Source organism: Leopardus geoffroyi, chromosome A3 (genome assembly GCF_018350155.1).
Source record: "Leopardus geoffroyi isolate Oge1 chromosome A3, O.geoffroyi_Oge1_pat1.0, whole genome shotgun sequence".
Classification (NCBI taxonomy): domain Eukaryota; kingdom Metazoa; phylum Chordata; class Mammalia; order Carnivora; family Felidae; genus Leopardus; species Leopardus geoffroyi.
Genome location: NC_059336.1, coordinates 121,038,101 through 121,052,421, shown reverse-complemented (window position 1 = coordinate 121,052,421; position 14,321 = coordinate 121,038,101).

Sequence of the window (14,321 nt, the reverse complement as noted above, 5' to 3'; positions counted from 1 at the left end):
AACCTGACTCTGAATAAGAAACTCCACTCCTTGATATATACCCAACGGAAACGAGTGTATATACTCACAAAAGACATGGACAAGAATGTTCCTAGCAGCACTGTTTGTAATAGTTAAAAACAGAAAGCAAATGTCCATCAGTAGTAGAATGGATAAACAGTGATGTACTATACAGCAATGAGAATGAACAAATTATGACTATTTGCAGCATCGTGGATGAATCTCGTAAAAGGCAACATGGAATGAGAGAAAACGGATACAAAAGAGCACATAATATACGACTCAATTTACATAAAGCTCAAAATCAGGCAAAACTCAGGGTGACTGGCTGGCTTAGTTGGTAGAGCACGCAATTCTTGATCTCAGGGTTAAGAGTTCGAGCGTAGCGCTTACAGAAAACAAAAACGAAAACACACCAGGCAAAACTCATTGGTGAAGATAGAGGTTAGTTTAGTGGTTACCATTGTTGGGAGGAAGAGGGCTTGAGGGAAACCTTCTGGGGTGCTGGTTATATTCTATTTCACAGTCTGGATTCTGATTACACATTGTTCACTTTATCAAAATTCTTTGAGCTAAGCACTTATGATGTGTGTACTTCTCTACATGTGTGTTATTCTGTAATGAAAAAATTTTAAACCTGCCAGATCATGTAGACATCCTGAACAAACGCTGAAGATTCTAGGAAATGAGATACTTCTGCGTAGAAAAGCTCTGCAGTTCATGAATTCACCATTTTCGGTAGGAGTTGGTCTCTGGAATGACAAATGGAAATCCCAGTGTGTAGACTTCTCAGGGGTGGAAGGGCGCCCAAGCAGCATCTTGTCCAGTCACCTGTATACACTCCTGTAAAGGTGAATATTGAAGTAGAGGTGCCCAGAGTGGATATCAGTTATTTTTTGTCTGCCTAGAGTCCCTTTCTGGGGGGGGGGGGGGGGGGCTGCCCCTACTCGACCTATCTAATAAGTTGTTTTGATGGGTTCAGTAACAGCATTCTGCCATCTACCCCCAACATAGAGGTTGATGTTTGCTCTTTGCTTGGCCAACAACACTTTTCCATCCCAGGAACTTGCACTTTGAATCAAGACATCTGGATGTAGAAGGTGGTGAAGCTGCATCATCTGAAGGCAGACCCATAGAAAGACAGTTCACAAGATCCTTCTACCAAGGTCCCTGAAGCTGCTTTGCTTCTGGCCTCCACAGACCAGATGATCCAACAGATCCTTTTATTCTCTGAACCTTATATCCTTCTAATCAATTAATTTTTGCCTAGGTAACAAGAATCTATTTCCATTACTTTCAACCAAAGAATCGATAGAGCATCAGATCCCCAAGCTGCAAGGTTTAGAAACTCATGACTATTAGTTCACCCAGGAGTTATTAGGCTGCACAGAAAGAATTCACATTGGCCAAATTCATAGGAATCTGATATCTAAACCATGATATTAATTTATTACTTTATTCTGGGAGCCGTTCTTAGTTGAGGGACAAAAACAATCATTTTATACAGAGCATTCATTTCATACTTAACATTTATTGGGTAAGCACTGCCTGTTAGGCATTATGGCGAGCAAACAAAAGTGAAAGTGGGGGTTTTCAAAAAGATTTTCCCAACCTTTGAACCACGTCTTGATGTGCTACTGTTTCTCACTCTACTTCTACAGTGCTGTATTCTTGATTTTTCTAAAATACCATTTATTTGGCCTCTGGTCAACTACCTTCCATGATGACCCTTCGTCATCTACATACTTTCCAGAATGTTTCCATCCTCCTCCTGCCAGCCCCCATCCTGAGACAAAGCTTCCATAAAGCTCTTGTGTTACACTCTGGGACCTCAGGTCGTTCCTCCAGGGGCTGCTTCCCAACCTTCACATCAGTCTGGTTACCTCATAACCAGTTCTGCCTCTCTGATTCATTTATCTGGGTCCACCCATGCCCCAGTTTGTAATTCTATATGCCAATCTTTCCTTACATCTTACCCTACCTCAGATCCCAGACCAGGGGGGCATGAGGTCTCCTCATTCAAGAAAGGTGTTAGGGGGCGCCTGGGTGGCGCAGTCGGTTAAGCGTCCGACTTCAGCCAGGTCACGATCTCGCGGTCCGTGAGTTCGAGCCCCGCGTCGGGCTCTGGGCTGATGGCTCGGAGCCTGGAGCCTGTTTCCGATTCTGTGTCTCCCTCTCTCTCTCTGCCCCTCCCCCGTTCATGCTCTGTCTCTCTCTGTCCCAAAAATAAATAAACGTTGAAAAAAAAAAAAAAAAAAAAAAAAAAAAAGAAAGGTGTTAGGATAAGGATCAGGTCCAACTGGCATTCAAAACTCTCCAATGTGTAGTGTATTTTCTTTACGTGAACATGCCACTCTAGCTGGAACAATGATTTACTCTCTTGTCAATAGAAAATGCAGCATTTCCAACTCTCTGCTTCTGCTTGCGCTGGTCTCTGTCCCAGGAATGCCCCCCCTCTCTCCCCTTCCTGTCTGAATCCCAATCATCAAGCCCTCCATCAAGGCTCCTACAGATCCCTCAGTGTTTGACCTTCCCTGGTACCTCCTGCTTTGCTGGTCACTTTGCCATGCCTGCCTTATCTCTACTACCCGTTCTCAAGCGTTTTGAAGGCAGAGACTGTACTTCGACTTTTTTATGAACTAAATTTGAAGATGTGTGCTGAGGTCCTACTCTGTGAAGGGGACTTCGCTGGGCATTGGGGACATACAAAGAAACATAAGACTTAGGTCCTGCATTCAAATACTTATAATTCAGTTGAGGACACTTAGTCACTGTAGCCCATATGACTTGCAATAATGATCTGTTTGTATTAGTTTGTGGCGTTGCCAGAACAAGATACCACAGACTGGGGGGCTTGAACAACAGAAATGTATTTTCTCACCAGTTCTGGAGGCTGGAAATCCAAGCACAAGGTATCAACAGGCTTGGTTTCTTCTGAGGCCTCTCTTCTTGGCTTGTAGGTGGTCACCTTCTTGCTGTGTACTCATGTGGTTTTTCCTCTGTGTGTGTGTGTGTGCATCCCTGGTATCTCTTCGTGTGTGCAAGTTTCCTCTTCTTATAAGGACACCAGTAAGATTGGATTGGGGCCTCGTTTTAGCTTAATATCCCTTTAAAGGCCCTTTCTCCAAATTCAGCCACATTCTGAGGTAGGAGGTGGTTAGGATTTCAACATACAAATTTTAGGCGGGTCACAGATTAGCACTTAACTCTGTGGAATGATTGGTTCATTGTAATCCTGTGGAATAAGTTCTACCCTTTATAATAGGCTGTGGCAATTACCTGTGAGTTGTTGGCTAACACATTTCCTGGATTTTGGGAGGCGTGTCAGGTATATTTCCTTTGGTTTCACAGTACAAAATACAATGTAAGACACAGAGAAGACCTTCTTTCCTTAAGTAATGAATAAAAGTGTATGATACCTGTATTTGGTTTTCCACCTTAAAATTAAAGGTGGAGTCTTACATGACCCACAGGAAATTTGGGGGACTGTAATCCCATAGTAGTACTCTCAGTCTTCTATGTCTTGGAAACTGGTTTTCTACCGTTCGTCCTCCATGTCATAAAATTTGAGTCTTTTTTTGTGGTTAAGTCTGGTCAAGAAGTTGGTCTGTTAGATATATGACCAGGGTGGGCGGTGGGTAGATTTTGGGAATCACTGCAGGCTAGTGAAGGTCATAGGCATATCAATTAGCTAAGGACAGGTCTTGTACAGGCTCAAGAGTATGATGAGTCGAGGAAGGCAGAGAATAAAGCAAGTAGCCAGGGTCAGGGTTTGCTGAAGTCTGGGCGGCAAAGCTGAAAAAACAGTGAGTCCTGTTGTGCTGGAGAGCAGAACTGGACGGAGAAGCATCAGGCTCAGAACTGGTGGGGAAGACGTTGCTCTGAAAGCACACAACATTGCTGTGCACACTCTTTCTTCCATCCAGCAAAATAGCCTTTTTCAAACAGCACTGTTGTTCTCTGAGCCTCGATATAAGCCACTTCCGTGTACAGGTCCTGATCATCAGTATGCACGGGTGCAGCCACGTGGGTTGCTTAGGCCTGGTCTGTTGGCTTCTGTGCCATACTGGTTGTTGAATATTTTGAATATCACCCGTGTGCATATGTAAAATTTCTTTATCTTTTTTGGTAAAATTTCTGTCAAGGGCACTAGCTACTCTGCTATTCAGGGTCCTCATACAAAGATTAACATGATACATTTCATTTGGCATTCAGAACTCAAGATGATAAATAACTTTATGCTGTAGTGTACAGTTCCAATTAACATCAGCACTGAAGTCACCAGAACTGTCAGTTTCTCTATATGGCAGTGACTACCGACAATTCATCTTGGTTTCCTGGATGTCATCCAGTACATTGGCCAGAGAGGCCAGAGCAGGCATCTGTGTTATATTTTAACCTTCTTCTTGCCTCCTTTTTTTTCTTCCTTTCTTTGGACCTAAACTTTTGCTATTGAACACATAAGTGCAGCGTTGGGAGGTTCCCTTGTCATTCATTCATTCAGTGATTCCTCCAACAAATATTATAGCGTTCCTACTGTGTGCCAGGTACTAGACACAATGGCGAGCAAAATGTGATATGGTTCTTGTCCTTGTGAAATTTAGAGTCAGATGGTTAATGGCACAATAAGCCAGGAAGTCGTGTTCCTACTTACGGCTTTCATCTCATCCCCGTCCACTTCCCTTAAAATGTGCTTGGTCAATTATATTCCTTTTTTGCAACAATAGTCTTTTCCAATGAATTATCTTCCCCTCTGCCCATCACCATGTCATATCTCCCTTCTACTGAAATGATAATCCTCTTGTCTTCATTTAGTTCTTGATTACCATCTTCTCTCCCATCAAGAGACATCACAGGCAAGTTAGCCTTGACCTCCCACTGCCCACTCACTTCTTAGCCACTTGTAATCCTGCTTCCAGCCCAACTTCTCTGGGTGGCTCTTTGTGCTACCTCTGTTTGGTCAACTGAGGGTTCGTCTTCCTTTCCATGCTAACAGCCAGCAGCAGATAAGACCCTTCAAACCTTGCCCCTGAAAACCTTCTCCTGACGCACCCCAGCACAAATGCTTCCTTCAGGAAGTAACTAACTAGCTGTTTGGCCTTGGACAAGTCACTTAAGTTCTCCAGATCTCAGTTTCCTTATCTGTAATATGAGTAAGTTGTGCCGAGATCTCTTCCTGCCTTAGAATTTTGTGGGTGTAGGAAATTAGATGAAGAAAGAGCCAGGGGAAAGAGTGTCCGCAATGTCTCCTGACCCTAGGGGTGACAGGAAAGTGAGGAGACAGTGAACTCTCTGATAGCTCATGGAGAAAGGGTAGTTGGGGAGGGGAGTCAAGGAGATGCTGGAGGGCAGCGATGAGGCTGGGCAATGGGGAAGAGCAGAAGGGCAAAACAAATTCTTTTGTGGAATCATAGCTATAATATTCATGGAACAAGAAGCTGTGTGCAGGCTCTGATCTTGTGGACCCAGGATAAGCAGAACTTGAAGAACATCCTCGACACATACTAGCTCCGTGAGCAGAAATACATCCTTGACACATACTAGCTCCGCGAATGGAAATATATACATCTCCCTTCCCAAAATGAAGATAAACAGTACCTACTATTGTGGTTAGTTGAATACACGAAACTTCCCTGCTAGAAGGTGAGTGCTTTGAGGACAGGGAGCCTCTCTTTTCAGTCTTTATAGATTCCCAGCTACCGTAGGAGGTATAGTTTGTTAAATTGGACTAAGGAACATTCTTAGATTTTATTCAGCTTCCTACTGAAGGGAAATTCTGAGAGTGACTCAGAATGATTAACACATTAGATTATTTTAGCACTGATGTTTGCACTTTATATATTCTACTTATATGAAATCTTTCCTCATTGTTGATTCATTTGTTATCTATTTCTTCTACTATGTAAGCCTTTGAGGACAAAAATTGTTCCCCCCGCGTCCCCAACACTTAGAATTATGCTTGGCACATGGTGGGCTCTTAATAAATAAGTATTGGATGATGGTATGAATGAGTCTCTGGATATGATTTCTACTTACAGTTCTTGTATTTGGAAACTTTGGGCCTGGCAGCTTGCCTTCAGAAGGACTGAGGAGGTAGAGCTAGCAACTTCCCCTTCTCTGCTTTCTCATGCAGAGGAAACTCTGCCCAAGTGGCAGAGTCTGGGCAGCCGTGGAAGGTGGGAGGGAAAAAGGAATGTATCCACCCCATCAAGCCAAGACAGTGGGACTCGAATCTGTCTGCAGCCCAGTGATGAGTGGGAGTATGGGAAGGCTTGGCCAGCCCCGCATGGTTGTCTAGGGGCTCCACAGGGAGGATCCCTTCAGCAGGTCCTGCCTAGGGACTCTTTTGCAGGGCATGAATGGGTACCACTCTGAGCTCTCACCCATGCATCAGCAACTGGTAGGCCCCATCTTCATGGGAAAATCCAGTCATCATTGGTCTGTAGAGATACCAAAGAATGAATTGGCGTATTAGAAGCTAGTAGGTGCATCAGTGTATACAGTGCAGAAGTGTGGGTTCTTCTGAGAGCCAAACCTAATAGCCAAGCCTAAGGGCTGTGGGGTTTAGGCTGGATGCAGAAGTCGCTGCCCTCAGTGAGCTTGCATGGTGGTGGAGTCCACAACCTAACAATGGTGGAAAGGGTATCACTCCTAGTAACTACTCTCTCAGAGAGTGCTCTCAGAGAGGCTGGCTGAGCCACGAAGAGGGTAAAGTTAATCTTCGGTGGTTTGTGCTTTCCCTCTGTGACACTGACCTTTTTCAATGCCTCTACTTCCCTGAAATGGGAAGAGAACCATCTGCCTGACTGCATTGGTAAGTCTAAGGCACATGCAACTTGTTCCTCTTTCTGTTAGTATTTGAATCCCAAAAGAAGATAAGTAACAATCACGTTCCTTGATTTGGTAACCTCCTTTGAGGAATAAAGTCTAAGGAAAGACTCTAAAAGCAAGAGGGAGGAGAAAACACCCCACATTTGCAATATTAAAGAATAATAGAATCAATACAATTGAATCCTGTAACCCTTAAAAACCAAGAGGTTTTTATATAAACCAAGAGGCATATATACAAATATATAAGAAATAATATTGAAGAGGAAAACCAGTGGGGTGCCTGGGTGGTTCAGTCAGTTAGGTGTCCAACTTCAGCTCAGGTCATGGTCTCACGGGTCATGGGTTCAAGCCCCCTGTTGGTCTTTGCGCTGACAGTGTGGAGCTTGCTTCAGATCCTGTCTCCCTCTTTCTCTGCCCTTCCCCCCCTTCTCAAAAATAAATAAACATTAAAAAAAATATTGAAAAAGAAACTGGGACACAAAGTACTTTATGCACTGATTGTATGTCTGATTACTGATTTGTAAAAATATGTGAATTTGTGTATTTATTTAAAAATTTTTTTTAATGTTTATTTTTGACATAGAGAGAGAGAGAGACACAGACAGACAGACAGACAGAGCATGAGTGGGGGAGGGGCAGAGAGAAATGGGGACACAGAATTCAAAGCAGGCTTCAGGGTCCAAGCAGTCAGCACAGAGCCCGACACGGGGCTCGAACCCGTGGACTGAGAGATCATGACCTGAGCCGAAGTCGGACACTCGACCGACCCAGCCACCCAGGTGCCCCTAAAAATATGTGAATTTTCATACACTGATAAAGTGTTCTGTATCACTAATCTGTGTCTAGCTCAGTGCCTTGCATGTAGTACGTATTTAGTAATGTTTATTGAATGAGTGAAGGAACCAGAAGGAAATTAGAGAAATGCTTGAATTTATATTCATCAATTTCCTTTATTGTAAAGCTGCTTAACTGCATAACAAAAGAATTTTAAATAAGGTCATCTTTTGAATTTCATTACATGAAAAGAAAGGAAGGAAATACCAAATGTTAACAGTAGTGGTGTTTGAGTCTTGAGCTACAGGTAATTTCTATTTTCATTTATCAACTTCTCTGTATGTTCTCAGTTTTCTACAATAACCATAATCAAGGAGAAATGATTTGTATAAAGGATCATCCCGAGATAGCAAATTACAAACCCAAAGGAATGAATCTCTGCTGTTGAAATTGCAGGCCCTGTGTAAGCTTAGGGGTGGGGTTCATCTGGCATCTGGAAGAACACAGCACAGGCCACCGCCAATCCAGTCCTCCTACATATACAACTGGCTTTGGGACTCAGACTTCAAACGTGAGAGCAGCTGCTACCGAGAGTCTGATTGAAGCCTACACATGTAGGAGGGAAGCCTGTGTTTTATATCATTAATGCTCGGGGAAATAGACGATATTGTCATCTCAGAAGGGTCCAAAGAATACATTTGTTGCAGTGTGTTTTAAGTAGTAAAAAATTTTAAATAACCAAAATGTCCATGATAGAGAATATAATCCCCGGAATTCAGATGTAAAAACCAAAGGAATTTCATGGTACCCTCATTTTCTTAGTTAAGATCAGTAAGCGTGGATAATGTCCACCTTAGGAGAAACAGGACAGTTGTTGAGACTAACAGTGTGAGGTGCTCATTCAGGAAAATGAGACTGTCTTTTTTTTTTTTTTTTTTTTTTGGAAGAGAGAGAGAGAGGGCACAAGTGAGCAAGGGGCAGAGAAAGAGAGAATCCCATGAGGGATAGAGTGAGAGTGAGAGAGAGAGAGAGAGAGAAAGAAGCAAGGCTCAAGCTTACCCGAAGTGGGGCTCGAGCTCACCTGAACTGGAGCTCAAATCGAGGTCTCAAGGCAGGGCTCCAACTCACGAACCATGAGATCATGACCTGAGCTGAATTCAGATGCTTAACCGATGGAGTCACCCAGGCGTCCAACAAGACTGTCTTTTAAACACAATCACACTTACACTGATGTTGGGTCCAGGACACATTGGAGCTGCATCTACCACTGAAGAATTCACCACCAAGCATGGACAAGATGACGTTACTCTAAAAAGAGAACTAATGCAGAACCTAAACATCTTTTAGAGAATAACTGGTGCCTAATGGATATAAATAGTTATAGCACTGAATCCATGAGACCTGGCAAAACAGAAATCCCGTTATTTGACATAGAAAAAATCTACTTCCCAGGCAAAAATTTTTACCACCCAAATAATGGCTAAGTGAGATACGTCAGTCAGAGAAAGACAAATAACCATACGATCTCACTCATATGTGGAATTTAAGAAACAACAAGAGGCGCCTGGGTGGCTCTGTTGCTTAAGCGTCTGACTTCGGCTCAGGTCATGATCTCGTGGTTCGTGAGTTTCAGCCCTGCCTCAAGCAGAGTTTCAGCTCTGTGCTGACAGCTCAGAGTATGGAGCCTGCTTTGGGTTCTGTGTCTTCCTCTCTCTCTGCCCCTCCCCTGCTCACGCTCCATCTCTCTCTCTCCCAAAAATAAATAAGGATTAGAAAAATTTTTAAAAAGAAAACAAATGAACAGAGGAAAGAGACAAGCAAACAAAAGACTCTTAATCATAAAGCATAAACGGATGATTACCAGAGGGGAGGCATATGGGTAAAAGAGGGGAAGGAGATTAAAGAGTACACTTATCCTGATGAGCACTGAGTAATGTATAGAATTGTTGAATCACTACGTTGTGCACCTGAAAATAATATAACACTGTATGTTAACTACCTTGGAATTAAAATGTTAAAAAATCACTATCGCTTGGGGACAAAACCATTCAATTTGCCTAATGGTAGCTAATTTAATAAATGATATTTTTAAATTGTTAAAAAGAAATTTATAAGATGTTCCAGATGAAACCCTATGTTTATATAGTACCTACTTCTACTTAATACCGCATGTTAAAGGGGTGCCGGCTGGCTCAGTCAGTTGAGCATCCAACTCTTGATTTTTGGCTCAAGTCATGATCTCACGGTTTGTAGGTTCAAGCCCTGCATTGGGCTCTTTGCTGGTGGTGCAGAGCCGGCTTGGGATTCTCTCTCTCCCTGTCTCTTTGCCCTCCCCCCACTCTCTCACTCTTTCAAAAATAAATAAATAAATAAATAAACATTAAAAAAAATACCACATTTAGAATATACTAACTTTGAGCAGAGTTTAGATACAGTTTAAATAAAGCAGCATTTTGATAGGCTCAGACTAAAGCATGACTGTGTATGAAGGGGTCAACATCCAGGTTGGACTGCAAAGTAGACCTAGAATCCTGTTGCTTTGGAAATGCTAAAGTTAAGATAGGTGTAGAATGTTTGGCCAGAAACCTCCTTATCTAAAACTCTATGCCTGGGTTGTAAATCAAGACTACGCCTCTGTCAAAAAGGACTTAGACTCTCCAGGCAAGGGATGGTCGCTTCATTCTTATTGACATAACTACAAACGCCACAGTTTCTGATATCTGTGATTGTAGAGAACAAAGTTTCTCAGTGAGCAGGAAAGTAGTCACTTGAAGAAGGCAGCTATTATGACACTTTCCAGCTGCAGTCTGTCCTCAGGGGACACTGCATCCTGTTAACTGTGCAGCTGGCTTTATCTGTGCCTGTTCTTCCAGCCTGATGAATGGCGGGGAAGATTTTTACCTTCTTAGTTTGCCCTAACTTTTACTTTCTCATGGGCAATCCTCAAGCTGAACACTATACCGGGTGCTTTGTGTACATTATTTCATTTAATCTTTGCAATAATTGTTGGCTAGCATCCTGTTTTGAGGACACTGAGGCCTGGAGGTGTTTAAAGTGGTTTGTTCAAGGTCACACAGGAAGTGGCAGAGCCATTTCAAACCCGGGTCTGCCTAACTCTAAACATAGTCTTAATGTCTATACTTCAAGCAAATGTGGAAATTAAAGACTATTCAAAGGAACATCAACAAAATTTATTTTGTGGGGGAGTGGCAGGCACGCATTATAGGTAGAATTATAGAGTGCAGCAATTTTCCTGAAGGTTAGTTTGGCAAATGTGTAGTGGAAAAAATTAAGCCGGGGGTGCCGGGGTGGCTCAGTTGGTTAAGTGTCCGACTCTTGATTTCGGCTCAGCTCTCTATCTCATGGTTCGTGAGTTCGAGCTCCGCATCTGGTTTTGCGCTGACAGTGAGGAGCCTGCTTGGGATTCTCTTTCTCCCTTTCTCTCTGCCCCTTCCCTGCTTGTGCTTTCTCTCTCTCAAAAATAAATAAATAAATAAACTTAAAAAACTTAAGCCAGCAATTGGAGCTAGCAATTAATCTTGGAATTTAACCTAAGAAAATGATTTTCAAATTGGCACAGAAGCATGCATTCAAATTACAGCATTATTTAAAAACTAAACGCATAAACAAAAAACCCAGAAACAATGTACACATTTTTCGGTAAGGGATTGGTTAACTAAATGGCTAAAAAGACGTACAATGAATGAGTTTTCAGTATTCAGCCATTTTAATAACGAAAACATATTGTATAGTAAAAGATGTCTTATTATCGATGAGAATTTATAATGTGATTCTGTTATGTAAAATTGAGTACCTTACTGTGTTTATATGTGCAAATAAATATACAGTCAATGTGTGGAAAGGCTCAATAGAGGTTTTTTGTTTTTTTGTTTTTTTGTTTTTTTTACACTTCTTTGTACTTTTCTTTATTGTTGGAATATTTTATGAATTTGTTTCATTATTACAAAAATAAAAACTGAAGAAAAGAAATGTCAAAGTTAGATCAGTTCTTGTTTCAGTAACTGGAGTGATTTTGTGTACATTAGCCAGATGTTTTATAGAACTGGGTATCTATGTTGCTCTGGAGAAAATTTAACAGGTATATTACAGATCCTGGAGTATGTTATAAATCCTGGACCTAGGTCAATAGGACCTGGTCTAAAATCAGATCAATCTTAGCTAACAAATTAAATGTCTTACATTTTCATTTAAAAAATTTCTTCAAAGCACTTTCATTTAATTGTAGTCATTCTAACTTGTTGATTGGCATTGTTACTTGGGAGTAAAGGAACTTTCATCGGTGGCTAAAGTAAATGGATTTCCAAGAGGCTGTTGTGGGGTTCAGGAGGTAAATCTAACTATAATCTTTTGCCTCTGTATTAATGGTTCCTCAGGGGTTAGTTGGAATTAAAGAAGTGGGTCCATTTAGGAAAAGTAGAAGGAGCCAGAGAGGTATTGAAAATGACCTGAGAAGAGATGACCAACTGGGAGAAATAAAAGTGGGTTGTTGGGGCGCCTGGGTGGCGCAGTCGGTTAAGCGTCCGACTTCAGCCAGGTCACGATCTCGCGGTCCGTGAGTTCGAGCCCCGCGTCAGGCTCTGGGCTGATGGCTCAGAGCCTGGAGCCTGTTTCTGATTCTGTGTCTCCCTCTCTCTCTGCCCCTCCCCCGTTCATGCTCTGTCTCTCTCTGTCCCAAAAATAAATAAACGTTGAAAAAAAAATTAAAAAAAAAAAAAAAAAAAAAGTGGGTTGTAAGCTCCTGAAAAGATGCTCTGCATGACTAATCATTAGGGAAATGCAAATCAAAACTACAATGAAATACCACCTCACACCCATTAGGATGGCTATTATTAAAAACAACAACAATAACAACTCCCCCCCCCACCCTCCATCCCCCCCCCCCAAAACCCAGAAAAACCAAGTGTTAGCAAGGATGTGGAGAATTGGAATGCTTGTGCACTGTTGGTGGGAATGTAAAATGGTACAGCCACAGTTGAAAACAGTATGGAGGCTCCTAAAAAAATTAAAAATAGAGGGGCACCTGGGTGGCTCAGTCCGTTAAGCATCCGACTTCAGCTCAGGTCATGATCTCATGGTTTGTGGGTTCGAGCCCCGCATCGAGCTCTGTGCTGCTTCAGATTCTGTGTCTCCCTCTCTCTCTGCCCCTCCCCTGTTCATGGTCTGTCTCTGTCTCTCTCAAAAATAAATAAACATTAAAATAATTAAAAAAAATAAAAATAGAATTACCAGGGCACCTGAGTGGCTTAGTCTTTTAAGTGTCCAACTGTTGACTTTGGCTCAGATCATGATCTTACAGCTCGGCTCATGAGTTTGAGCCCCGCATTGGGCTCCAAGCTAACAATGCGGAGTCGGCTTGGGATTCTCTCTCTTCCCCTCTCTCTCTGCCCCTCCCACTGTTTCTCTCTCTCTCAAAATAAACAAATAAACTTAAAAAAAGAAAAAGTGGGAAATCAGATGTTTACAATATCTTTAAATAAATAAATAAAATAAAAATAGAATTACCGTATGACCCAGCAATTCCACTTCTGGCTATATGCACAAAAGAATTGAAAGCAGGATCTCAGAGATATTTGTACATCCACGTTCATTGAAGCATTATTCACAATAGCTTAAATGTGGAAGCGACTCAAGTGTCCATCAATGGATAAATGGATAAGCAAAATGTGGAATATTATTCAGGCTTTAAAAGGGAGGAAATTCTGCAATATGGTACAACATGGATAAACCTTAAGGACATTATGCTAAGAAAAATAAATCAGACACAAAAAGGCAAATATTATATGATTGCCTTATATGAAGTGCTTACAGTAAGCAAAATCATAGAGATAAAAAGAATAGTGGTTCAGGGGCTGGGGGAGGGAAGAAGCATGGGGAGTTATTGTTTAATAGGTATAGGGTTTCAATTTTACAAGATAAAAAGAATTATAGGGATGGATGGTGGTAATGGCTGCACAACAATGTGGATGTATTTAATGCCACTGAACTGTACACTTAAAAATGGCTAAGATGGTAACTTTTATGTAATATGTATTTTAGCACAATAAAAAAAAAGAAAACAGTGGGTTGAACTGTTTTTGGCAAATGATTATGATTTGCAGAGGAAGAAGAAAAAAGTCAAAGGGTCTTAAGAAAGAGTATAACTCTAAAAAAAAGAGTTCTTGGGGCACCTGGGTGGCTTAGTTGGTTAAACATCCGACTCTTGATTTCGGCTCAGGTCATGATCTCATGGTTCATGAGACTGAACCTCGAGTGGGCTCTCTGCTGACAGTGAGAAGTCTGCTTGGGATTCTCTCTCGCCTTCTCTCTCTCTCTTTCTCTCTCTGCCCCTCCTGCGCTTGAACACTTTCTTTCTCAAAATAAGCAAGTAAACTCACAAAAAGAGACAATGCCTTAAAAAAATAAAGTTAATTAAGACACTGAGCTGCAGAACGTGTGTATGGGTGGGGTGGCTGGAAGAAGGAGATGCGGGAATTATTAACAATTGAAGTGGTGGAAACAAATGAAGTCAATCTAAGCGAGAGGAAAGGAGGGAAAAAATAAAATCTTGAAGATAGAAACATTTTACGCCTTGATAAAAAAGGAGCAGCCAAGAAAAGTGCTAGTAAAGGAAACGTCGGAAAGGAGATAGAAGGAAAGGAGAATGATGTAGAAGACACAGGAGGAGAGGAGAGTTTGAAAAAGGAGTTTGCAGTGTC